Source organism: Pelodiscus sinensis, chromosome 9 (assembly GCF_049634645.1).
Source record: "Pelodiscus sinensis isolate JC-2024 chromosome 9, ASM4963464v1, whole genome shotgun sequence".
In the NCBI taxonomy this organism is placed as follows: domain Eukaryota; kingdom Metazoa; phylum Chordata; order Testudines; family Trionychidae; genus Pelodiscus; species Pelodiscus sinensis.
In genome coordinates this window covers 11661532-11688155 of record NC_134719.1, presented here as the reverse complement: position 1 = coordinate 11688155, position 26624 = coordinate 11661532, and the positions used below count along the sequence as shown (strand labels likewise).

General features: G+C 46.8%; 1 protein-coding gene and 1 long non-coding RNA gene across 2 annotated transcripts in view; both read right to left on the bottom strand.

Annotated features, from left to right (window-relative positions):
• Positions 1-26624, bottom strand: part of ACOT11 (acyl-CoA thioesterase 11) — a 122598-nt gene that overhangs the window by 64287 nt on the left and 31687 nt on the right. The gene's annotated exons all lie outside the window — the stretch shown is intronic.
• Positions 12340-14616, bottom strand: LOC142830547 (uncharacterized). Its single transcript, XR_012905864.1, has 3 exons — positions 14420-14616; positions 13583-13672; positions 12340-13283 (listed from the first exon to the last, which is right to left on the bottom strand). It is a non-coding gene; the product is annotated as an uncharacterized LOC142830547 (long non-coding RNA).

Here is a 26624-nt window from a genome sequence, read left to right as displayed (position 1 = left end):
CCTGTTAGGGTCAGTTTGTTCTGATGGCAATGTAATGGCAGTGGGGAGCTTGAACTGGTGCAGACTTTAGCAGGCCTGAACTGGTGTCTTCTGCAGCTTAATTTATCTCAATACATTTATTGTTTTAATTTAGGTCTGGCATAAATTGGTTTCAGTGGAGTTATGCCATTTTACAACAGCTGAGAATCTGGCCCTGTTATTATTACTGAGCTAAATATAATAATATTGATTATTAAAAACTAAAAGTACAAATAATAAAGAAAATGCTATTTTCACAGTTTCATTGCAAGAGAAGGAGAAGGAATTAATTGAGCTTATAAAAAAGGGCCCATCTCCTCTTCTCCATAGTACACCATACAGCCTCTCCAGGAGTCAAATCAGTTTTATACAAATGGCCCAATATATTACACCCCTTTATAAGGAACCTTAGAGGTAAGAAAATTAAAAAGATACACACTGTTCTACACACATGCTGCTTAATTTTTACCCTTTGACTTCTAATGCATACATTTAATTCAAATTGGAAACAAATGTACACTCTTTTATACACAGTGAGGGTAATTATCCATTGGAATGAGTCGTAGGGGAATCACTGTCGCTAGGCACCTTAAAATCAAGTCTGAATTAATGACTTTAAGGCCCTGATGCTGTGGACACTTATGCACATGCATCACTTTACTATGGTAAATAGTTCATGGGGTCTACTCAGGGAGTTAAAGTATGTGCTAAGTATTTGCACATTTGGCCTGAAAATAACAGACCAGTTTAATTACAGAGCAACTAGAAGATGTACCCGATGTTGCTCAGATCCTTAACTCAATTTTTATATTTTGGAAAATAAAATGAAAGTGTACCTGCTTAATGTAAAACATTGCTCTGGGGTGGGACTGGGGGTGAGGGAATTCAGTATGCAGGCTGGCCCTCTCCTACCGCATGGAGCTTGGAGCCAGGTGAGAAGCACCTCTCCATGGCTATTGCAGCTCCAGTAGACACAGCCAGAGAGGGGGGCATGTCTCCCAGCTGGGGCAGGCCTAAGTGCATCTGCCCCCTGTGCTCCCCAGCCAGAGTGAAGAATGCAGCAAACGAAACACTTCCCCATTGCTCCCTGAGGAAGGGAGACAGCCAGCAATGTTCTGGAATGAATCGGGGGGGGAGAGGGAGAGAAGTTTCAGCCTCCCTCCCTAAAGAGCACCTATGGGGTGGGAGGCTCAGGGATGGACATGGATGGGGGGCTCAGGGATGGACATGGATGGGGAAGGGGGAGAGAACAGCCAGCTCCTTTCACTAACCTGATGATTCTATTTTCTGAGAAGCAATCTCATTCCAGGCACACCCCATTTCCCTGACACCAAATCCCTTACCAAAAACCAAACCTTTACTTTGCTCTAACTTATGGTAAGAGGAAGCTGCCTATCAAATATGGTGGTCTGGAACAAAGACAGACACACAAACGCTCTCAAATATATAGTATGTTGGGCTGGAGACAGGAATCACCTGAAGACATTGTGGTCTTCCACACAGTGCAAGGTACATCTAGTTGCCCAAGAAGGCCAGTTTAGGAATGAAGGAATTAACATTCACCCGCACTTCCATATTTTAAAGAAGTTTTTGTTCAGAAGTTCAAGAAGCTGAACAGAACTGCTTTCCCCGGATACAATGGATAGAGGACAAACCCTGGGTACCAAACATTTCAGTTGTTTTCATTTACCTGCTTAGATGCTGACAACCCTTAAACGTTGGGGGCTTTTTACTGGGTGTTGCCCAATGTCCCATGTTTTGCCACAGCTACAGAAAGAGCCAGCAGAACATTTTACGACCCAGAACAAGATTCTGCAGGAGAGCGGTGTTAAAATCTCCACAGGAAAGACGCTGCGCTTTGGATTTTGCTTAATCCTATTTGTAAAGGGGCATTAACAACTTAAAAATAAAAACCAGACGAAAGCAGAGTCCTGCAGTAACCATAACAATAGTAACAAGGATGGGAGGGGAAGTGGATAGCTTTTTGGTTTACTTGGTCCATTAAACATCCCTTTGACAAGTCATTGTTTCCCCTGGGTCAAGTCCTAATGGACTAGACAAAGGACATAAGTCAATGGAAAGACTCCTATTGACTTGGAGTGAGTGATTGAAGGTCTGATCCACAGCCACTCCTGTACACTGCAATTAGAACCATTGTAACGACTCCAGTTTCCATGAAGTTGTAACAATGTTTAAGATGGTCTGGTTTACCCAGACAAAGCCATGACACCTTATAAACATGGCTAGGGCACAGGGTGGTGACGGCATGCCCCCTAAGGTGTCTGTAACTGCGGCAGAGACAAAGTTCTCGGGTGCATCTATCATATTTTAAAGAATTCTCCCACTGTTATTGCTCCATCAGTGCCAAGAGCAGGAGGAGTGCTGAAATATGCCAGCCGCCTTGCCAGACTTTTCACCACCATGTGTCCTAAGCCTAACATGCCCAGGGGATGTGCACCATGGCTATAAGTCTGGCATAGGAAGCCCAGGAGATTGGGGGTGGGAAGGCTGAGGGAAGTTCTAGGTAGAAGCAAAGACTGGTTTTAGGAACAGCACTGTTTTCTTTTGACTAATTCAAGAATTCCTTGTTCAGTGCTAGCAGAAAGTGTCTGATTATTTTGCTAGCGTCAGCAGACTCAGCCATTTTACTCCTACACCATCTAACCTTGCTCTGCAAACCCCTGCCTGAAAAGCTCAGCCTCTGTTTTCTCTGCATAGGCCGCTCCCCTCACGCAGACTCGCTTTAGATTTTATGTGTTCACATTTTTTTGAGTGTATCCCTTTGGTATATATGGTCGTGCCAATTTTCTTCCACAATTTGATCTGAGGAAGTGGGTCTGGCCCACAAAAGCTCATCACCTAATAAACCATCTTTTTAGTCTTTAAAGTGCTGCACAGTCCTGTTTTTTGTTTTAGATTTTAGGATTTTTTTTGGCTTTCTGCTCTTCCCAGCTGGTTTGCCAAGAGAGCATGAGGTAGCCAACGGCACAGAGATAAGAACATAGGACGTCAGTCCTGCTTGGACCCAATCCTGTGCTGAAATGGTTCCTCTGAACGCTGCCTGTGGGAAGGGCTAGGGAAGTGCTGTTTTGCCTTCATGGCTGAGTTTGCCTCCTTCCTTTGGTGGCCCGCAAGAAATCTCATTCGCAAGCAGGGTTTGTGGAGCCTGCTGCCTGTCCGTATCTAGGATATGGACTGAGGAAGAGCCAGGGCTAAAACAAAACAGGAAGCTTCCACTCCCAGGACCAATGTGCGTGCACCCCAGCAATGCTGTTTGGCAGCACTAACCCAGATATTCCTGAAGAGGGAGAGGGGGCCGTAGGTTCGGTTTCTTACACACCGTGGGCCTGATTCTCTACTGCCTTGCACCCAGCGTCATCACCTGTGCCAAGTGCTAGCAAGTCAGAGCCCTTCACGCCTATTCTCCACTGGTGTAACCACTGGGAACCAGGGCCTTGCCTAACCTCTACCTACATGGGATTACTCTTGCATTGAAATGTGGTGCAGTGTGGCCTCGGGGAGAGATCACTGGATTGCAACTCAGAAGGCCTGGTTTCTATTCCTTGCTCTGCCACTGGCCTGATGGTGACCTTGGTCAAGTCACTTTCCCTCCTTTGGGTCTCAGTTTCCCTACCTATAAAATAGGGATGTTGTTGCTTTGTAAAGTGCTTTGAGATCTATTGATGAAGAGTGATAAGATGTACTGAGTGTCCCAACATGTCATAGGATGGCTTTTACTGTCTTCACGTTAAGGTGTATGACTACCAGTTGGACACCTTTTCTTAAGATATTTTAAACCAAAACAGTGTTCTGCTATCAGGTGGCATGTATATGGCATGGAGCAGTCTCTAAGCATCAACTCTTTCACATTAAATCGGGGTGGGCAATAATTTTTAATGAAGGGCCACTCCAAGATTTTGGCAAGTGGTCAAGAGCCGCCCTTCTATGGAGAGGGTATGGGGTCTGGGATGGAGGGTAGGTGCAGAAGGGAGCTTGGGGTAGGGGACTGGGGTGCAGGAGGGGGTACGGGGTCTGAGAGGGAGTGTGGGTGAAGGAGAGGGCTGTGATCTGGGGCAGGGACTTGGGGTGCAGGGTCCAGGAGAGGGTAAGGGTGTAGAAGAGGATTTTGGTTTGAGTAGAGGGGCTTTGGGAGGGAATGCAGGGTCTGGGAAGTAGCTGTGACCTGGGAAAAGGGGTGAAAGGGATACAGAGGGTTTGGGTGGAGGCCTGGGACAGGTAGTCAGAGGGGAAAGCAGGGGTGGGGTGGGGATGTAGTTATCTAGGCAGCTCCCAGCCAGCAGCCTTGCAGAAACCTGAGGCAGACTGTCTGCTGCAGTCCCAGGCTGCTGGCTGCTCCACGTGGCTCTGCTCCAGGCATGGGGAGGAAAGAGGGAGGCTTCCCACACTGCCCTTGCCCCCAGCAAAATTTCTCAACTCCTATGGGCCAGAAACGGGCCAACGGGAGCTGAGAGATTATGGTGGAGAGATGAGGGCAGGGTGCAAAGACTCCTTCCTCCCTCCCCGGCCATCCAGAACAGAGAGCAGCTGACTGTTTAAAGCACAAATCTGTTGCCAACCCCCACGTTAAATCCTAACGAGCCCATGAACCCAGTTTAGGTACAGGCACTGGAAGAACTAAAGAACCAAACTTCTGAGCTTTTGAAGTGTATTGAAGAACCTAAAACTATCTGCCCACAAACAAAGACAAGGCAGAGAAATCCCTAAGCCCTTGGACAGAATCTGTGCCGATGGCATTTCAGACCAGCTGAGCATCAGAATGGAGAAAGCCTGGTAGCTAGAATGTGATTTTATGGCTTGCCAGATACATACAATGGTGGGTCCCACGCTTAAGGGGCAGCCATTGGCTCACTCTCATTCGGAGCTGGACTTTGTCCCTCCAGCCTTGTCTAGGCCACGTTACTCATTGTGCACAGCCACTGTCAGCCATGGGGGCAGCTCGACCAATGAGCATGGCAGATTTTCATCACACCTTCCGAAATGGTGCAGGGCACACAGTTTGGCCTGGTCTGTTCACTAAACCCGCATTCAGCACCAGCTCAGCTGCAGCCACCAGGGATATTTTCTTAGCGCAGGCAAGGCTTTAGCAGGCTCAATATCAGCCCAGGACCAATGCACTTGTCCTGTTTGCCCTCTTCAACAGAGACATAAAAAGCCCAAATGGGAGGGTGAGAAAGGAGAGACGTGCTACCTACAGGGTCGTCCCATCTACCTCCCTGCCTCTGCAGTCTGGTTCTCTACAGAATGGGTCTTTCAGGGTTTGCAAGACATATTCTAGATTCTCAAGTCATCTGAGATCTCCCTCCACTCCAGGACATGTTGCCATTAGCTGTTACGGGACAAGCCACTAGGAGTCCAAGCTATGAATTGGTCTTTGCCTTGCTATGTGCTAAATATTTCCAGCAGTCCCTAGCTGGAATTCGGGGGGGGGGGGGAGAGAAATCACAGCCTACCATCCTCCTCTCCCCAACCCCAATGTGCGCTGACTGTCTGCTGTCAACGTTCCATCTCCCCACAGTTGACGCAGCCCCAACTCCAACCCTGGTGCCATTTCTTTTCCAAACAGCACAACCAGATGTGGGGCAGGTGGCAAACTACGTTCACTACTAAGAATCTGGGTTGTTTTCTGCCACCACTGCCTGTTGGTTAGGCTCCTCCATCCCAGGGTCTCTTTTTTCCAGGTTAAGCTCTTTGGGGAAAGGAATGCAATTTATTGTGCACCCACACACAGGCAATAGGATCCATCCTGGTTGAGGTCTATGGGTTCTACTGCAACTTAAGCATTAACAAGATGATCAACCAACCAGTGATCCGGTCTCTGATCCCAGGCTCTCTCTTCCAGAAAAGTCAGACCGATCTCCTTGCACTTTGACAAGTCATGTTTTAAATGCATCCCAACCAATGGGGTTTGTGCCCATTCCCGTAGGAAAGTTTTCTACAGTGTCACAGTTTCTACAGCAAGATAATCTAATTGGTGTGATGTTTCCACATCAGACACATTCCTGGCTGAAGATACTGGGGAAAAGGTTTCATAACAATAATTCAATGCCATACTCTTTCATGTTCTAAGCCTCTTCTTTTAGGTGCCTGTGGAAGCTATCTGTGATTCCATTAGCATTAGACTGAACATCAAGCACACTGTAAAGACATAAGCAAACAGTAGTTATACACCTCTCACTGAACAACTGTTTTGCATTTGAAACAGAACTCTTAGTTTCCAACCAGATTTGAACAGATTCCTGCTCTTCGTTCCATGTAGCTAGAAGCTGATACAGGATGAACCTCTTTAGTCTAGCTCACTCAGGACTTGATTGGTGCCAAACCAGAGAATTGCTGAACCGTGAGAGGTCAATATTGTCTAGCAGCATTACCTACACGTCCACTGCACACTGGGCTTTTAGAAGACATGGAGGGGTAAGTTAGAGCTAAATAACAGCACAGAACGCTGAGAGACAGAACGGGTGGTTGTGAATAAACTTTATGGGACTACTGAAAACTGGGCCACGATAAGTGGTCACCTAGCTAACTAAAATCATGCTGGACCACAAATTTGCTGGATCAGAGAGCCAGATTAGAGAGGTTCAACCTGGAGAGGTTTAACCTGTAGTGTAATATCAGGTTGTTAAGACGAAGACCCTGCCTTAAAGGTACCCACTATCACCAGATAAAGAAACAGATCTCAAGATGGTTAAAGAAAATAGTTTGATAGCATTTCGTCTAGCAAGAAACTCCTTGGACAAATTTGGGGTTGTGAAATCCTCATTCTATTATTATGGTCCTCACTTCCTATTGTTTATCTGTATCATCTCTGTCTGGTTTTTAATTGCTTCTATCTGCCGTATAATTAATTTTGCTAGGTGTAAATCAATTAAGGTGTGGGCTATAATTGGTTAGGGAATTGTGTTACAATATGTTAGGATTAGTTAAGGTATAGCTAAGTCAGACTCAAGTTCCACTATATAGAATTGGGGTCCAAGCAAGGGACCAGCAGGGAGAGGAAGGAAGGACAGAAAGAAGAGGAAAGACCTGGTCACTTCCAAGACCCAGCCTAAGATCGGAACGGTCTGACCGTGATGTGCTGCAAGCAGAATCCAGACAAGACTGACCTGGCCAACAGGGAAAGTTCACCTGCCTTGATCAGGTAGGTGAGCACAGCACAGTATGCTTGGCACGTGTATTCTGCTTGCTTGGTAATTGTCAATAAATAGGGAGAGTAAGGATATTACGGTGTAAGGCTCTTTTGCTGGTAAAAGGTCCTGCAAACCTGCAGGAAGCTACAGCTTGAGCCTGAGGAACTGGGTGAAGGTGTGTGTCTCCAGAGTGTGGGCATGAGAGAATTTTGTGTGAGTAACAACATGCATCATATATTTTACAAACACCACAACAGTCCTGACGCCACATCAAGTGCTACATCTGAGGATACTGCACCTGCTCAGTGCAGGCCCAGGACCTATCGAGTACTGAGCCTCCCAAGCAGCCTGAGGCAACCCAATTCTACTCACAAGCTGTTTGAGTCACGCTCCTCATTAGAGGGTCAAACGGTGGTCCCCTGCACAGAGCCCAAGCAGACAGGGATTGCACAGGGAAATTCCAAGGAGGGCAGAAAAACTGACTCCTTTCATAGCCGTGGTGCCAGGCACAAGCCTTAAGGTGGCGAGGCAAAGCAGCTGCTGCCAAGTCATGCCCCATGTGAAATTAGAGCCGGGTGAGCTTCACTACAAAACTGACACAGCTCTTCCTTCCCTCTGAATTCGCTGGGTCTACGAGGCTGCTCCTGCTCCCCATCTGATCTGCTCAGCCATGCCCCAGAGAGGGAGCGCTCCCCAAATGCACCCCACAGATTCTCAGAGCCTCCTTTGAAATGCACCATGGGGAGTAATGGACGGGACTCCGAGCTGCTTCATTCAGGAGCCGGCTGCAAGCAGCTGCTTGCGGTTCTTGGAGACAAAGGCCAAGAACTCTTGACGTCAAGCAACATCCCTCCTATTGATACAGCGCCAAGTTACATCCGCCCCCGCTGGCACACCTCTGGGACAGGTTCCCAGCCACCGAAAGCAACTGGAAGACGTTTCTCCGCACAAGGCCCCTGCAATCTCTGCTCTCTTTGGAGCTGCCACAAGAGTAAATAAGGTGAACCAGGAAAGCATGAGGAGGAGCCAGAAGCTGCAATGATTCAGCACAGGCTGCCCTGCAGCTACAGGGTCCTGGCCACCAGACAAAGCAGTGCTGCCTTAGCTAAGCCCCTTGGGGCAGGAGGCCACCTGCCCCTTTCTGGGGAAATCCTCCACAGCCAAAGGTGCAGAGTCCCCACGCAGACAGGGCAAGGGATATCAGGCAAGCCCAGTGTATGAAGAGAGGATCTAAGAATTTTGCACAGTCATTCTTCTCATGGTTTCAGGTAGCAGCGGGCTGGTGATGTGTCACTGAAGCAATCGTTAAACTCTGAGAGGGGACCAAGAGCGGATACCTGAGACTTCAGCATCTCTCCACGCTCTACCCAAGAAAGATGCCTCTGACCCACAGCCTGCGATGGTATAGGTCCACCTCCAAGGCCATAACACCAGTCCGGACCTGTGGACCAGAGATTAGCTGTGCAGGTTGCAGTGTGCCTTTATTTACTAGTTTTCTTATTTGCCAGAGCTCTTGGGTAAATATTGGGAAAGAACTGTTAGCAAAAGCTGGCGCTGCCCTTATTTTGTCATAGCAGACAGACAAGTGCTCACAGTAGCTATCAACACGCTATTGATTGCATGCCATCCATCTGGCTCAGGTTTCATCTGGAGTACATCCTTCAGTTCCACTGCATCTCCTGAGAGGGGCCGTTTCCAGAACATTTTATAGCATGCTTTTCTTTTGCACAGGCTTGTTTACAATGTGGACGGCTTTATGACTGGGGAAAGAAAACAGCCTCCATAATCATGCATTACCATCAGCCCTCATTATTTACTCTTAATGATTTTACAGTATTTTAACATTACTCCCCGAGAAATTTTAGTTGTCCCAAAGAGAATAGCTGCTTGTAACCATTTGCTAATTACAAGTATGAATGTCAATTAATTCATTTAGCTAATTATCCACTCTATGAGCATCATGCACCAAAGAACTGTAAAAGACAGGCATATGGTGATAGATTGGAAACAAGAACATAGTGTGTGTGTGTGTCTGTGTATTCATCCAGTAGACTGGGGGGGGAGCAATGTGTATGTTTAGCTAGTACGCCAGAACACCCCAGATGAATGTATTTAGTCAGTGTAATAGCTGGGGGAATACAACTGCTATAAACCATAATTACAGCATTATGCTAATTGTGCCTGAAAAAACATCAAACCTATCTTTACAACTTTTGTTTGGAGACTTAAGCGTAGGTCAAGCATCTAAAGTGTCTCTAATTGTGCTGCTCCCTTCAACGTGTGTAGAAAAAAAAATTGCTTTCCATTGCATTTAGCAAACCTCTTGAAAATAATCGCTTGTCACTCAGAAACAAACAGCCTAAGAAGGGAAAGTAAGTCCCTCACAAGCCAAATTCCAAAGAGATGTAAAAGTTAAGTGAAAGGTTATGAGCTGTAGTTTTGCTTTATGGTTTTACATGTTATCTTAGTTTTTATAATTGATGGGAAAAGCAAGAAACAAGTCAATAGGAAAAGCAACACCTCAAACAAATAAACCTGCTTCCTGTCCAAGGCGACATGAAAGGGAAAGCGCCTCAAAAGGAAAATCATCATTACAAGTTGGTGTGAAAAATTAACAGGGATGCATTAAAGGAGATGTGTTAGGAGATCAAAAAAAGTATTGATTCTTCCTCCTGCTCTCTGCAAGTCACAGGACAAAGAACTGCAAGTTTTATACTAAACCTGATCAACTCCTACCCAGAGAGATTAAGTTTTTCAGAGGGACTCTCTAATGCAGCGTTCAAATAACACACAATAATGCAGTCTTCCTCTCCTCCGCTCTCCCCTCCCAATGCTCCTAAACATTAAAGCGGATACAATTCAATAGACAGAATAACCATTTGTAGAAGGTAAACATAGAAACTTACCAATCAGAATTCTAAAGACTCAGGAAGGACTGAGGCGAAATCCCACCAGTGAAGTAACACCACAGACTTCAATGCAGGTATTTGGGACTGGATCCTGGGGTTGTTACCTTAAACTCAAATGTTCTTAGTGCAGATTTGTCTGACTTTAATGAGTAAAATTTGACCAAAGGGCTTCCAGGAGTAGAAAATCCAATTCCATCTCTTCTGTGGTGAGGGTGAACTATTAACAAAGAAGCCAATTGCATGGAGGTTGAGCCAAGGTAAAACAAAAGATGCAACTTACAGAGACTTTTGCATCTCTAAAGAATGACCAGAAACCTTTTTTAAGAATATTTCCCTGTATGGGAATGAGCTCTCCCATTAGAAGGTTTTTGGCTTGAGGGGGGGGGGGAAAGAGTGGCAAAGAACTAAAACAACCATCACCAAAAAAAGTTTTGCTGGGATTCCTCAGGATTCCTCTGGGATGTATAAAGATACCACCAAGTTGTTCAGAATAGAGATAGAAATGTAGCCGTGTTAGTCTGGTGTAGCTGGAACAAAAAATAGGACTATGTAGTGTTGTTTTCTTCTATTCCAAACAGCAAGTTCTGATTGAATAGCTGTGGCAAGATTTGTGGAGGGTTGGGATCATGATTTCACAGAGAAACATGAGCTCCAGCTCTGCCAGCTTTCCCAGTGGAGGGGGAAGAGAATGAATCCTGGAATTGAATCTCTTCAGGAAAGAGGAGTGGGATATTTCTGGTGACTGGCTTTAACTGCAGAGGCCCCTGCTAGACACTAGGAGGAGCAGGAAAGGGCAACAACTGGCTTTTTATTTCACCTTCCGAGCATGAAGTTGTGTGAATCCAGCCCATCGGGCCAAGCAACTGATTATGAAGGAAACATCATATTGCTCTATGGAGTTTAGTATGGAGAGACCCTACTGAAGGGCCAGGAGCTATTCAAGGTCTGTTTAGTGATGGAACACTACAAAGCAACAGATGACTGCAGGAGGCTACAAAGCCCCATCGGAGCCACCAGCGTGAAGCTAAATCATGGGTTGATGCTGTCCCTGGTGTCTGCAAAGTGAGACAGTCTCATGAATGTGCACCCAGAGCCCACATCCCGTACTGACAGTCTCAGTAGGGAAGCCAAAGAACTAGCCATCACTGAATAGGGTCTCTGCAGAACTAAGCTAACTTGAGGTACCAGTAGGGTAAAGCAGAGGAAGCTTATGCTGCTGCTTTCATTTGGCAAACAAAGAGGGAACACTGCTCTGCATGGTACAGCGGAGAGGGCACAGTCCAAGTGACCTAGAGAGCGGGCGGGGAATAGAACCCATCAATATAGGCTGAAATTTGAGGCAGCAGTGGGGTCTTGCTGTGTGTCTAAAATTTTCATTACGCAGGGGCCCTGAGCTGAGAACTTTGCTGACTCTCCTGTAATACATATTCATAAATAATCATAAGAAGTTTCTGATGTCATTAATCCAACACTTTGTACCAAGCTATTTTTTTAAGGATTAAAAAAAGCCAAAATTCAAGCACTATCCAGAACATCTCTACTTCCACCAGGTATCACTACTGTTCGATTCACCTTTTAAAAAGCTGCTTGTGAATTTTTCTGACTCCCACCTGCAGAACCACCACATGTGGCATTAGGACGTCTGCCCACTGATGGGCGTACAGGGACTATTGGTGGTCCACAGCTTCTGTTCTCTCTTTTTGCAAGAGGGAAGAGCAGACTATAAATAGCTTCATTTGAAAAATACCCCAAAAGGGCAGGATCTCTCTGATACTCACCAGTTACATGTGACTAAAGTGGATTGCTTTACATAAATTGAAACTCCTTCTTTACAAGTGATGGAGCTGAGTTAACTACAGGGCAAAATATTGGATTTTGTGCTCCTGTGAAAAATGATCATTGCTTCCCAGATGTGCGGGTTCTTTCGTGGTATCATTCGTCAGTGGACTTCTCGTGCAAAGAAATCGAAATTTAATGATGTCATGACACTACTGATTAAATTTGTTAATTACTTTTGAGCAAAGACTCTGACCTATCAGCAGCTTCATTGCTTCTTAGAGTATGTTAAACAAGAACTTTTTTTAAAAAGTCACGTTCATTGGCTCAATAGAGGGCGAACATAGTTGTAACAGCCATTCAGATCTTTAATGAAAATCTCAAATAACCTTCAGCAAGCAACAAGACAAAGTTAATGGTCTCCCTTATCAACTCCCCCCCCCCACCACCACCACCCAGCCAAACACTGACTAAACACATCATCCCAACTACATACACACGTAACCTAACCCATCAGGGCCAAATGCAGGGTTTGAACACAGGACCCCTAAACCCTTGAAGTCCATCAGCTAGAAGCAGCAACACACGCAAAACTTTTATATGGACCAGCGTCTTGGGGCAGACTAAGACATTCTTCCCCAGAGAGGGTTATAAATGCAGCAGAACCAGATGCAGCCACCCTTCATCCTTCACGCAGAGCTGCAGCCGAAGGGAAAAGCCCCATCAACAGAACACAAGTTGGCCTTTCCAGCAGAGTTTAGAATCAAGGAACATCTGCATTCTTTGGATGGAATCTACTCCAACCTGCTCACAGAAAGCTGATCTGAACTGCAGCAACAACCAGCCAGCCAGGCCACAGTGCTTCAAATGTGGGTATTCAAATCATGCAACTCACTCCCCATTTAGCATCTCACTCGGGGCATGTTTCCACTACCCACCAGATCGACAGGCCGTGGGTTCATCGATCCAGCAGGGTAGACACGACAAATCGACCACTGAGACCTCTCTTGTAGACTCTGTTACACCACCAAAATGAGAAGAGTAAGCAGAGCTGACAGGAGAGCATCAGCCACCCTCTTCCCAGGGAAAAGATACCACAGTAAGCAGACTTAAATATGTTGACTTCAGTTATGTTATTCATATAGCTGGAGGGCCTACAGGAGTGTACATCAGACCTAAAAGAGATCAGACTTGTAGAGATAGAAGCCAGCACTGAAGTCACTGGGTTGAGTACATATCTAGCTGCTGCAAGGTCAGGTAACAATGGGATTCTCAGAGGAGGTTTCATTTAGACGATCCTTTTCCTAATGCTAGAAGTTGCCAACTTGTCGAGAAGCCAGGCAATGTAGTTCCACACTCCGAAGAGAAGATGCCGTCTTAATGTGAGTGAGCCAACAGCAGGACATTGCTACCACAGGCAGGGTTGAGGTGGCTGTGGGGGAGCATAGCAGATCTCGACTTGTTAACCCATTTGAGAGCAGCAAATAGCCTGGTCTTTGCTAGGACCTTGTCGCACGTTAGTCCCATCTGCAGTATTTTTGTGCTTCCCTGCAGACATGGAGGGGGAAAGAGGACCCTGGTTGCAGATCTGGGGGGGGGGGAGAATCGTCCCCCCCAAACAGAGGGGAGACTTGAGGGATGTCACATGGTGTTACCTGCCACTGCCCCCCTCCCAGTTTCTGCAAAGCAGAGCTTCCCAGATGAAAAAGGCTGTGTCTCCACTCCACTCACTCCGCAGCTGAATGCCACCTCCTAGGTCCTGGTGCCAGTTGTGCTCCCCTTCTGCGTGCTGGAACCCTTTCAGTGATGGCCATAGCGGGGCTGGGCAAGGAGGCAAAGAGGCAATGGGGAAAGAAGAGGGGGTGAAACGGGGGAAGGGGAGGGAAATGGGATGGAGAAGAAAAAACAGGGAATGGGAGCCTGGCATGCAGCACCCCCTCGGCAGCAGCTGAGGTCCCCCATTAAGCAGACCCATGGAATCCTCAACTATGCAAGCCCTACCCCCTACATCTGATCCCCATACCAAGCCCCCCAAACTGATTCTTGACACCCCCAATCCCCGCACCTAGACAACACCCTTCTGCCGAGCCCTATTTCTCCCCCCCCCATAGACAACCCCTCCACCCCATCAAGCCCCAGAACCCTCCCCGACAAGCCTCCCACCCAGAAATGTCTCTCCCACATCTGGATCCCCTCACACTAAGCCCCTCCACACTTGGATCCTGGTGCTGAAATCTATGGAAACCACTTCCAGCCAGGGGTGCTGCAGCCCCCGACACACTCCTAACTTTGGCATCTATGCATAGCACAGGGGGCCAGGGTACTTCTGGGCCAGGCCCTGGGCCAAGTGGCAACAGAGGTTTCCTGCAGCACATTTGTTAACAAATAAAATTTTCCATGTTGTAAAACACTGTGCCCAAAATTTGGGGTGGGGGCAGCGAATTCCCTTAGGAATGTAATAAAAACAAGGCCATAGTTAGCCTGTATTAATGCTGCCCTACTCTCAAAGCCTTGCTTCAGAATTTACAAGAGGAGGATTCAGACACTTTCCATAGCGATGAAGTTCACCTTATTGCTGTCAGGGACCAGGGCCTGCAGCCAGTCTCCGGGCAACCTAAAGAGCGCAGCTGGCCTGCCTAATTGGCTACAAGGATCAGCAAACCAGCTCTAAAACCCATTGCGGCCGCCAAATGAACTTATTACAAGCGACTTTGGACTTTTCTCATGCAGCCGCAGCCTGCTGGGTTTTTTCCCCGCCCCACCAGTCTCAGAAGCCTGCCTTCTTTTTTCCTGTTGGACTTCACCCCTTGGAGGATTTTTTTGCCCCAAACCCCACCCAGTGTCAATGACACGTGGTTGCAAATCCCTCCCCTGCTTGCTGTAGTTTTCAGTGCCACACAAGTAGAACAGGGACCCAGGGCACTGCAGCAATACGAATATCAAGTTTACCAAATGAGATTGTTCTCGCATGCTGTGCAAGGATGCCTCATGATTGCAATTCATGGAAGGCACATGCTGGTCATCCAGATTGAGGTTATGGTGACCAGTTTTTGACCAGAACACCTGTAGAAAAAGGGACTCTGATGGCTCTGGTCAGCAGCACCAAAAAGGCCATTCGAAGCGGTGCCGAGGCAGGCTAGTCTCTACCTGTCCTGGGGCACCTCGCTGTTCCCTGGAATGGTTCTGTTCCTGGGGAGAGGGGAAGGGGTGAACTCCATGGGGCTCTATGCACTGCCCTTGGCCTGAGCACCAGATCTGCACTCCGACTGGCCAGTTTCTGGCCAATGGGAGCTGGGGGGCGATACTTGTGGGCAAGGTCTGCGTGTAGCAGAGCCTCCACCTCAATTCCCCTGATTAGGGCCTAGAACTACTGGCAGCTTCTGGGGTGCAGCGTGGGGCCCCAGGACAGGCAGGCATGAGGTAGCTTGCCTTAGTGCTATTACCCAGGTAAGCCCAAGCCCCAGCCCTCCTCCCCATCTAGCACTGAGCCCCCTTCCAACCAGGAGCCACCTCCTGCACCCCAATTCCCTCATCTTTGGCCCCACTCCAAAGCCCACACCACCAGTCCAGAGCCTGTACCCCCTTCTGCACCCCAACCCTCTCCAGAGCACTCCCACCTGCACCCCAATCCTCTGCCTCAACCATCCCCTCCTGTATTCTGAATTGAGTCACCTCCTGCACCCCAAACCTCTTATCCCCAGCTCCACTCCAGACTCCACATCCCAGCCCCTTACCCCAGCCCAGTGAAAATGAGGGTGGGAGGAGAGCAGACCACTGTGGGAGAGGGAATGTAGTGAATGGGGGCATGGCCTTGGGGAAAAGGGGGGCTACAGTGTTCAGTTTTGTGCCAGTAGAAAGTGGGTAACCCTAAGTTGGATGCCTTAGTGCAGGGCTGTTCCTTTCTGTGACTATCTGAGGTTCAATCTTTTTTTCATGTCCCAAATGATGGAGCTTCTAACACTTTCTTAGAGTTAGTCTCGGGCACAGCTGCCCTGCAGCCCCTTGGCTGCCCACACTTGACCCCAGTACTGACACAGGGTTTTGAAAGGACTCTAGGTATTTTGGTAGAAGTGACCCATTATGCTTTGCATGGTCCCACATGCCACAGGCTGGACATAAGTGCTACTCATCGCCTGCACTAGGTGGTCGCGCTACAACTGTAGTTACACACAGAAAATGGTCTTCCATCCACCTCACCCTCAACAAAACACACACACACACACACACACACACACACACACACACACACCCCCACCCCCCGTGGCTTGGAAACCGGATTACAGAGTAGTTTTATAGACATCTCCAAAAAGGCCCACCAAACGGGAAAACTATTAGCATCTGAGTGTAAATCAAAAGCTTGGGTCCTCTTCTTTAGCTAGTCTCTCACATTGCTTGCGGAGATGGGAATCCACACCACCGTCCTCATCCTCCTGCTGCTAGACATCTCCTGGCCCAGCCCACATTCCCCATCAATCATGCCTTGAAACCCATGGAACTGAAAAGCATTTAGCAGCCTCTAAGACCAGCGGGTCTAGTTCGCCAGTGTAAGAGCAGCCTTCCCAGTGTGCCTGCCCACACTTACACTGGTGTATCCTTGCCTACAAAGAGGCAGGTTTTCCTTGCTCTCAGTGCAGCCTGGATACCTTCAGAGTCGATAGGACACGTTCCGTGACATTTTGCTAAAATGAGCCAGATCCAACAGGATGCAATTGTAATAGACTTCCCCCACTACAGCAAAGAAGAGCAGATTTTCAAAGCGAGGCATGCGTAATTTCTCTCTCAGCACACAAACCACTTCCCATGCTTGACTTGACTTCTGTATATCCTGGGTGCATATACGGTATGCCTCAGGTGTCTGCACATGCCAATAGCCAGCTAGCTACCCACAGGAATGCACAAATCTCACTCTGGCATGTGCTCATCCATGTTTATACATGTAAATTGGACATGTGAAAATGCACCCACCTAATTTAATGCACCTAACTTTGCATAGCTGAAAGCCTTGCTCTGGTATCTTGGTTGCAAGGAACACAGCCATGGAGCCTAGAGGGCAACACCCACTCCTAGGCTAGTCCGTGTCTACAGTGACATCTAAAAATCTGAATGGACCTTGTTATCCCCATGCAACAACAAAACTCAGCTCCACACCGCGTGCCTTCATTCGTGGGCTGGTGTACTGATTTTGCCTATGTGGCCACAGATGAAAACCAGTATGTCAGGTGGTTGACTGGCAGGCACAGGGGTTCTAGTCAAGCCCACTGGCATGTTTTCCACTGGCAGGAGATGTGCATTAGAGAAGAGAAAGCCTAACACAGAACAAGATTGGCATCTCCAGGAGAGAGCATGGAGTGTGTCCTCTCTGCGTGCTGCGGATGCTCAGAGCACAAAATGGCTGCAGCCTTTAGAGCAGGGTCTCAAACTCCTGGCCCAGCTGAAGCACTTAGGCTGGATTGCACAGGACTCCAAGTGGGCTGGGGAGGAGCTGTCAATTACCTAACCCAAGCCCCGCCCCTTCCTGCCATTGACCCATCTTCCCTGCCATGGCACCCCAGCCCCTTTCAAGCAGCTTTGGGGATCACACCCAGGGGGGCTTGGTGCTATGCGGCAGCAGCAGTTGTGCCCCCCACTTCCCTGTGGCGGCAGGAGCTTTAGGGGAAGTGGAGTTTTCTGGGCGGGTGCACTAGTTCCTCTGTACTCTACTTCCCCTGCAGCTTGAGGAGCTAGCGCACCTGCCCAGAGAACTCCACTTTCCCACAGCTTCTGTGGGCGGGTCATAGGGGCAGATCATGGACAGGATCCGCCCCCCAGCCTGCAGGGAGTCTTGGGCCAAATTGTGCAATCGCTCCAGCTTAGGCTGGCCCGCAAGCTGGGAGCTGAAGACCCCTGTGATAGCGTGTGCTTGGAAAGCTAACGATCCAGAACCCAAAAAACAGACATTGGTTCTACCACGACACTTGCCCTGCTGTGTAGCAATAGGATCCAAAGCCTCTCACCTGCAATTTGAATCAGCCAAACAAACTCCAGTGGTTATCAGAGAGCAGCCAGTAGTCTGTGGCATCCTTTGGTGAGCTCAGTCCAGTTCCTGGTGGACAAGTGTCCACATCACTTCTCTCAGCCAACTGGGAGCAGTGTGAGGAGCGAAGACCCCCACAGGGCCATAAAGACTCAAGTTATCTTTCTATCTGTTGGGCTGGGATCCCCTCCACAAGAAGGTGGCACCATCACATTGTCCTGTTGGTGCAGTCTGCTGTCTGGATATACACTGCTGGCTGCACAGAGCTGTCAATCCTGTAGACTTTACTGGCACTACATTCATTTGAAAAGGAACACAAAAAGGAAGGAGGAGTGGATAACTGTCATGCCACCCTTTAAGCTATTACACACACTGATAAGTTCTCAAACTCAGACTGCTCAAGATAGCAGGCGGGCTAATTTTTCTTCAGCTGCAGGGAGGAAAATTCAATTACTAGGTAACCTGTTTTTCAACCCTCCATTGATATTTATTTAATTTTCTAAATCCAAATATCATGCCCGGACATTTAAAAAAAAAAAAAACACAACATTTGATATTTAGACAGAGCTCGGATATGTAAAAAAGTTTTAGACAACTAGAGGAAACATGCAGTTGGCTCGAACGCACCTCAGTGACCATTTCATCCATGACCAAACAAAAACTGCTTGATAGCCACCGAACGACACTCAGGGTGCTGCAGTTTTGAACATCTGGCCATGCTTTTCCCAGCCTCCTCTACAAACACAGTCCATACAGCACCCTAAAGACTAGCGCATTCCTTTTCAGTAAAATAATAATGGAACAGATCAGCTCAAACCCACTACCTTAGGGCTCCTCCCTCAGGAAGGCTCAGCCTATACTCTAGATCAGGCCTGGGCCAAATCTGGCCCACCAAGCAACTGGATCCTGCCTGTGGATGCTGCAGGGAGCCCCAGGCAGGCTCCCACTTGCTTCACCCCATCTGCACGCTACTCAAAAGATCCTCCTTCCCAGAAAGCCACTCCCATCTTGCCAACTATCCAGGGGAGTTAATGAGTCTCCTGTCTCAGTGACCCAGCCGAATCCAATATCCTTCCCCTCCCAGCCTGTTTATGACATTTCAGACAAACACTCCCATTCTGTTGCCCACAAGGGTCCTACAATCTCAATGGATGACCCGTAAACCAAACACATAAACCAGCCTGACCACTAGTAGTCCCCCTCACCAAAAAAAAACCCACACACCACACACACACACACACACACACACACACACACACACACACACACACACACACACCAGAACAAAACACATATTGGCAGGGAGCACCAGGGGGAAGCTTATTGACTGTACGCCCTGAGGGCAGAAGATAACACCACATGGCACCCTTCACCAGCTCTGAATTCACCTCAAACTTACACACATTAGCCAAGAGTAGCACAGGTGGAGTTCAATCTACAGGGCAGTCTCAGGTACCCCCAGGATGGATTAAGCAGATGAGATGTCAGCCCCTCACCCTTCGGTATTCTCTCCAGGTCAGGGCAGAGGTGTTTGCAGTATCAGCAGCTGCATAGTTCCCTTTTCTATGGGCCAAATGCTACATTTTCCACACACGTAAGAGAAAAATACATTTTTCTGAACGCACTTGTGTGTCCAGACTGCCTCGCCATTCCAGATTGCATCCAAAACGTGGGGGTAGGGAGTTAAGAAGTTAACCCTCTTCCTGACAACAGCAGTAACTACATGCTTTCTTCCCTCATACCTGTGAGGACACGCTGTTTCCTAGCAATCATATGCTATAGATTCATGCTTGGCTCCTGCCACCTCCCAGCCCAGCTCCTCTCCTCTCCCTTCCCCACCACCTCTACATTTAAGCATAAGTTCTGAGCATCTAGGTGGCTCCCAGTCCCCACTAGAGTCTATTTCTAAAGCGAATATATTCTTCTGTATGGAATATGCTTCCCACACACCTGCCCCCAGCTTCCAAGTGCTTATATAACACTAGCAGAGGGACAAAGATTGCTCACCCAGCCATGGGGATTAAAAATGCCTGACTGCAGCCAGGCACAGCAAATGGGCTCGATCATCCCTCATGCCACATTACCTCTCCCACACAAAAAAACAGACCCTCCCAAGTAGGGAAAGTCTTCCCTTTGGGCAGAGAACTGAAGTATCACGCAGATGCCTCCAGGGGGCAGTGTTGCTCCGAACTTCTAACGTGAGCCCATGGTGAAGTCTCATGTTCTCAGGATGTCTCCCCCACCTCCCCCCAGCTCTCCATCCTTTTCCTCCTCCCATCCCCAGTGCCAAATGTCAGCCTCAGGAGGAATTAGCCAACACAAAAGCCCTGGGGAGGAGAAGAGAGAGCTGGGACTACAGAACAGAAGTGTCAGGGTCTCCGGCAGGGCATTACACTTCCCAGCTTCCCTCTGCCCATCACACACTTAGGGAAGTCTAGTTTCCACCTTCCCAGATATTTGTTCTTCCTCCGTTCTCTCTGCTCCCTTTGCAGCTTAATGGGCAACAAAAATAGCATTGACCCACCAATGCAGCTGAGTGATTTCGCTCTTTCCTTGCACACAGACAGAAAAAGGTATTACTACACTAACCCCCCCCCCGGGGGGGTCAAAAAACAGCCACAGACCTCTTGAGACAGTTACTGGACCGAGAGCTAGAGATGGTTAGAATTGGATTTGAAATATATTGCAATACAACCCTTTTTAAATGGGGAAGCTGCCTTAGAACTGGTCCCAGAGCGAAGGAGTTTCCATGCAAGAGGAAACAGGATTTGGCAACTGTGCACAAAGATTTGCAAGCAGCCCCCAGTTGGGCAGGGTAAGCCAGGGTGTCTTTGCGCTTGAGATTCTTCTAACCCCGCCCGGAGCAGCGGGGAGGGAGGGAAGGAACTTGCAATGTTTTTTATAATAATTAAAGAGAGGAAGGGAGGTGGACAAGAGCACGTAAGTTGTGCATCTGGTCACCGAGGAGAACTGAAACCCACCACACCAAGCCCCACACACGTTTAATTGAAACCATCTCTGCAGTGGGAAAAGCCAGACCCTTTTCCTGTGTCCTATGAAGTCATAATAAGTAACATGCAAAAGGAGGTGGGAGTGGGGGTAGAGGAAAGGGTATTTGGGATAAAATGCCGCGGACAGTGGGTCACAGTTTTGATACTATGGTTACTTGATCTGACCAAAACAGGCAGGAGAGCAGCGGCGACAACAACAATAGAAGCAGCAGCAGAGGAAATTCCTTCCGGGATGGACAAAGCAGAGGGAGGAGGGTTCCATGGATGGAACGCTGAGACACAGGGTTCCGCCAATCAGCAACCAGCAGCCAGCAGTTTCAAGATGCCCCTTCTCCCCTTCCTCCCCCCCCCCCTTCCCTGCTCTACACAAGAATTGCGGAGACGTTTCCCTACACACGTCTGTGTAACCCTGAGAGTGCTGCTGCAGTAGAGATTTCTAACCTTCTATATATATATATACACACACACACACACACACACACACACACACACACACACACACAGCATTGCTCAGCTGCACAAGTTGGAATGTTTTAAAGGGCATGGATTTCTCCCAACCATTTGGTTTTACTTTATTTAAAATCATGGTTTTGCAACAGTATGGAGGAGAAGGGGTGAGAAAGAACCACAAGTTTGGCCATCTCTAGCTTGAGGGGTTATTATATAATAAGCTGTTTATTGATATTGTCAGGCTTTGCCAAGGCACCAACAGCACAGATGACTTTGCTCCATCCAAGGACAAAAACAAAACCAAAAAAAACCCATCAGTCTTCAAAAAAAAAAAAATTATATATATATGAAAATGAATCGGCAGAAATGTGAAGTTACAGAAAGTGAGCTCATCCCTTCCACATATTTTAAGGGAATTATCCCACTAGCTGATAACTTCAAGAAATGGAAAGATGAACTCTCAAAACAGACTTGGTCTTTCACATACATCACTGCTATTTTAGACAAATGGTTAGGGATCAGCTAGGATTAGAGAATTCATGGAGTCATACATAACCAAAAAGGAACTTGTTTGGGATGGGGAAGGAGGACAAAAATCCAATGTATTCTAAACCTGATATGGGACATAGAAGATAGTAGTAGTAAACGTATCTAATATCTGTACAGTGAACTGAGTGTGCAACTCACTGTTTTCATAATGGGGTATCCCCAGTTCTTAATAAATTAATGAAGAGAATTAATTATGCATTACAGTATCTGCAAGCAGACTGCCAAGTTCTTGTTGCATCTCTTAGGTGCTCCATAAAAAACCCTTTGTATAATAAACCTTTTTTGGGGGGGGAGGTCTCAAAAACTTCAAGGGCCATATGTTTTCCAAGAAGAGAGAAACAGAAAACAAATAAGATCTTTAATTCAATCCCCAGTCTAGAAACTGGTCGAAACAAAAGTGTGCGTGTGCCTAAGAAGGAGTTGGATACTTTGATACGTTATTGGTGGCTTGTTTTAACACACACTAACGTTCCTAAGGCTATATATGCAGCTGCTGTAGTAAACAGGAAACTAGCTGTAGCATAACAGGCAGTTTTATGCTTGCTTCTTTCAGCCTATTGACAGACTTAGGGGTTCCGATTTGGCTGTAAAAATATTTCCCTTTGGAGCCCAATCCTTGTATAGCCAGGTCTTCCACTGAAGTTAATTTGCTCCAACAGGCATTTCAGATAGTCAAGAAATGTTAGTACCTCCACTATATGCCCCATGTCAAAAAACCTCCAATTTATTTTTTTAATGGAACAGGTAATTAACCACTGAAACCGATCATAATTCTGCAGCACTTGGAATCTGCACATCAAAACTGGAAGTCTTTCTAAAAGAGTTGGTCTAGTTTCAACCCCTAAAATATTGGCCTTGAAACAGGAATTTGGGGGTGAAATTTTATGGCCAGTATCAGGCAGGAGATTGATCTAGATGAGTGTAATGATCCCTTCTGGCCTTAAAAGACAGAAAACAAACAGAGAATTCTACCTGCAAGGCCAAAAATGGGGTGACTGTTCTTTACAACACTTCAAGAGGATTGTTGCTGATTCACGTTAGGTGGACTTGCAACACAAATTTGCTGGTAGCAGCTTCTTGGAGCAGTTGAGTCTCATTTGGGTTGTACTTATTCTTGACATTTCCTTAGTTTCTTTTTTCAGTGTTAGGAATCCCTCATTAAGGCAAGAATCTGGGCTGGAGTTGTGGGAAACCAGTGTCCATCATCAGATAGATTTTTCCCCCCCACTCTTCCCAGTTCATTAGCCATTTTTAAAACTAGAGTAATTTGGGATATTAAACACAATATTTGAAACGTATCACTCATGCATTTGTATTTATTTCTCTTGCTTTATTGTGTATGACAGCAGCAGCCATTTTTGGGTGTGTGTTTTGGGCGGGGGAATCTAAAGAATCTCTGGTTTGTTTCACAAAAGTTACAATATATATTGTAACGGGTATTAAACACCCTCCCTGAGCTAACTATGGGCAGTAAAGACATACCACAATTAAACAGAGGATGGTTGGATGGTTTAGGGATTAACAAAGACTTAAGGAAGTTTTTTGCCACTGGATCAAATCTAGCTAAGGTCAGTTTTGCTGCCAACCCAATACTGCTTAGTGGCTTGCTTGAAATGAACAGGTTTTTTTTCCACCCCAGACCACCCGTTCCCAGTGAGCTACTGTTCCTATGAGACACCATAAGAAGCGAAGACCGACTGAGCATGGAATCTGAGCTATCTTCATTCTTCACCCAGAGGCATTTGCCCTCAAATAAGAAGCGAGGTTCCGAGACCGGATAGTATATAGTTGCCACTCTTACCTGTGCCCTGGGTTGTGCCTTCACACTGGCAGTAGATTCCTCCTAACCCACAGCCACACACCACATGTTCACATGGATAAAAAATTCCAGCCATTAAAAAAAAAAAAAAAAAAAAAAAAAAAGGTAGACTTCAACCTCTCCAGACACTGTCTGGAATGGTTCCTTACAGTTACTTCATTTAAATGCAATCCATGCAGAGTGTTCTCCACTGCCACTGATGTGTGGAAATCTCAAAGAACCAAGAATATTTTCTTCCCAGCAACTGGTCTGAGTAAATCCTTATTAAAATAGCAGCAATTTGGATATCAGATTACAGATCCAAGATAACTGAAAAAAAAAAATCCACCTACATCCTATATATTTCCAAATGAGAAAGCACCATTAGAATTTGAAAACAGTTTGTTAAAATCCAATCATACCGCAAAGTAAGGGGCTTAGAGACCCAATGACATGAACACAATTTCACTCATCAGTGGGAGAAAGCACAAAGGCCTGAGCATTTAGCTCTGTATGAGACGTTACATTACATGCTAACCTGCTACAGCACATCAGTCGATTACAACATCTAACCCACAGGAAGCAATCCCTTAGCCATCTCACTAACAAATAAAAGAGATCAGGAGAGGGGATTAAAACAACATGCAAAGCTCTATTTGTTTTTTGTTGGGGGAAGCAGCAGTTTGAGCAGGCAAGGGAAATTAGGAATCAAAGTTCTGAAGCCGCACCTGTCCATTAGGCCTTCCTGAAATGAAGCCAGAGAGCAGAGCAAAGCTAGATGGAGGGCAAACAGGAGGAATCTGAAGACAGGAAGCAGCAAGTGTTTGAGACTCATGTAACTTGAGTGCACCTCCCTTTGATTGTTCTTCCTCCCGAGATTCTAGCTCAGTGCTTTTTTCGTGATGGTACTGCCTGGTACGGAGTACCAGCGCCTCCAGTAAGAGCTCAACAACTTTTTCCCCTGGAGTACCGGCACTTAAAAAAAAAAAAAAAAAAAAAAAAGCACTGTTCTAGCTTAAAAACTTTTAAACCTAGCGACACCAACCCAACCAACTACCCTCCCCCAAAATCTTTGTGCACTGTACAGTTCTTCACAGCGCTGCTTCATTCTGGCCTGATACCACCAAAAGAGCCTTTCATTGATCTCATTGGAAGCTGGATCAGATCCTTTCAAGACAAGTGTGTCCAACTATCTCTCACACACGGTTTGGTTTCCTGCAAATCCAATCTACCTGTCATAGCTCGCCCGTCAACAAGGATTCATTCAGGAGGAGAAACATTGCCGACTGTGACACCAAACTTGGAGTTGCCATTCTGCAGCCAATAGAGTGCCATAGAACCTCTCTAAACTTAGCATATAGACCAAAGGAGCGAGAGCACTCAGATGTTGGGGGGGGGGGGAAGTCACCCCCCCAAGGACTGCATGTGATCAAATCCTGGTGGAAATGCAGCTGGGTTGAGGGAAGAATGCTGTCCTCTGTGTACCTACCATCATTTGCAGACATGGTATTACTAGAAACCCCCTTCCATCACTGTGGTCTGCATCTGCACTACAGGGCTATTCTTGCCTAGCTACAGCACTGTAGCTGTGCTGCTATAGACCCCGCAGTATAGACAGAGCCTGCATCCGCTATTAAAATTCCTTTTACTGATTAAGGAAACTGCAGAGGTTTGGTTTTTGTTTAAAATGCCTTCTCTAGTTTGCAGCAGAAGTCTAATGGTTTCCACACCCTTAAAAAAAACAAAAAAAATGCATAGGTTAGGAATGTAAAAGGTTAACTGGTAAGCCTCACCCTTACCAAGTGAGGCTTACCAGTTCTGATTAACCAGTAGGGACTGGAGCAGCTCCCTGCTCTCCGTGGCAGGACCCACCAGAGCAGCCCCTGTCCGTGGTGGGCCAAGCCACCCCCCTGCCACAGGTTACGCATTGGCTCCCAAGGAGCTTTGCTGTGGACTCTGTAGTATAAACATTTATTTAACTTTTTGCTGCAGAGTCCACAGGGTTTGGATTTTTAGCAGCTACATGGTTACATTTTAAAAATGCATTTTTACAGCCCTAGAAGAAGTCAGGGTTGTCATGCTAGTAGCATCCAGTTTTTTTTATGTGTATTCTTTTTATAAAGAGCAAGCAAATTCAGTGTCATCTAAGAGACGAGAACAATCCTACTGTGCAACCTGCAGTCCAATCAGTAAAATTAAACCCATCCTTTCTGTAAAGCAAGATCCTGTGGGAAGAAAATTTGAGCTTTTGGTATCAGGTCTTTTAGAGGAAGGAAAATACCTGGACACTGATTATATATAGGGCTTACAGAAAATAAAGAGCTACAAATTCATCCCAAATAAGTCACCATGGAGATTTGCACTGGTAATATGTAACAAGTTCCCCATGTAAAAGAACACAGGGTTGAGAGATACACAGCACAAAATTGCCCCTTCTAAGTACAAGGTCTGCTCTTAATTCTCCACCAGGAAGCTTCAGCATTTTACAGGTCATCCCTGGTTTTTCTGTGGCCTGTTTACCTTCTGGCACATGTAATCTATGGGGATTTCTCACCCCACCCTTTCCATCAGTGAAGTCACTAGAACCATAAACAGAGACCTTCCCATGATATTGTCTGAGAGCAGGCTAAAATCAGAAACTATATATCACTGATTGTTATAAAGTCTCCAACCTAAGAGCCAAAGGTAACATTATTCTTATCAACAAAATCAAGAGCTTTTATTCCCTTTTAACAGGGATTCTCTGCAGTGATAAAGCAGCTGAAGGATACAGGCTTCCGTATCAATGCCTTGGCTGGCCTGCACATGGACAGCTGCTCCATGCGGAGGGGCTTTCCCAGAACGTTGGGCGTGATGTTCAGTGCATGGAAGCTTAGCGAGGTGGTGAACTGCCAGGACTCCTTTTGCACCCACAACCTGCTATGGAATGACAACCTGTGCCAAGAGGGATCT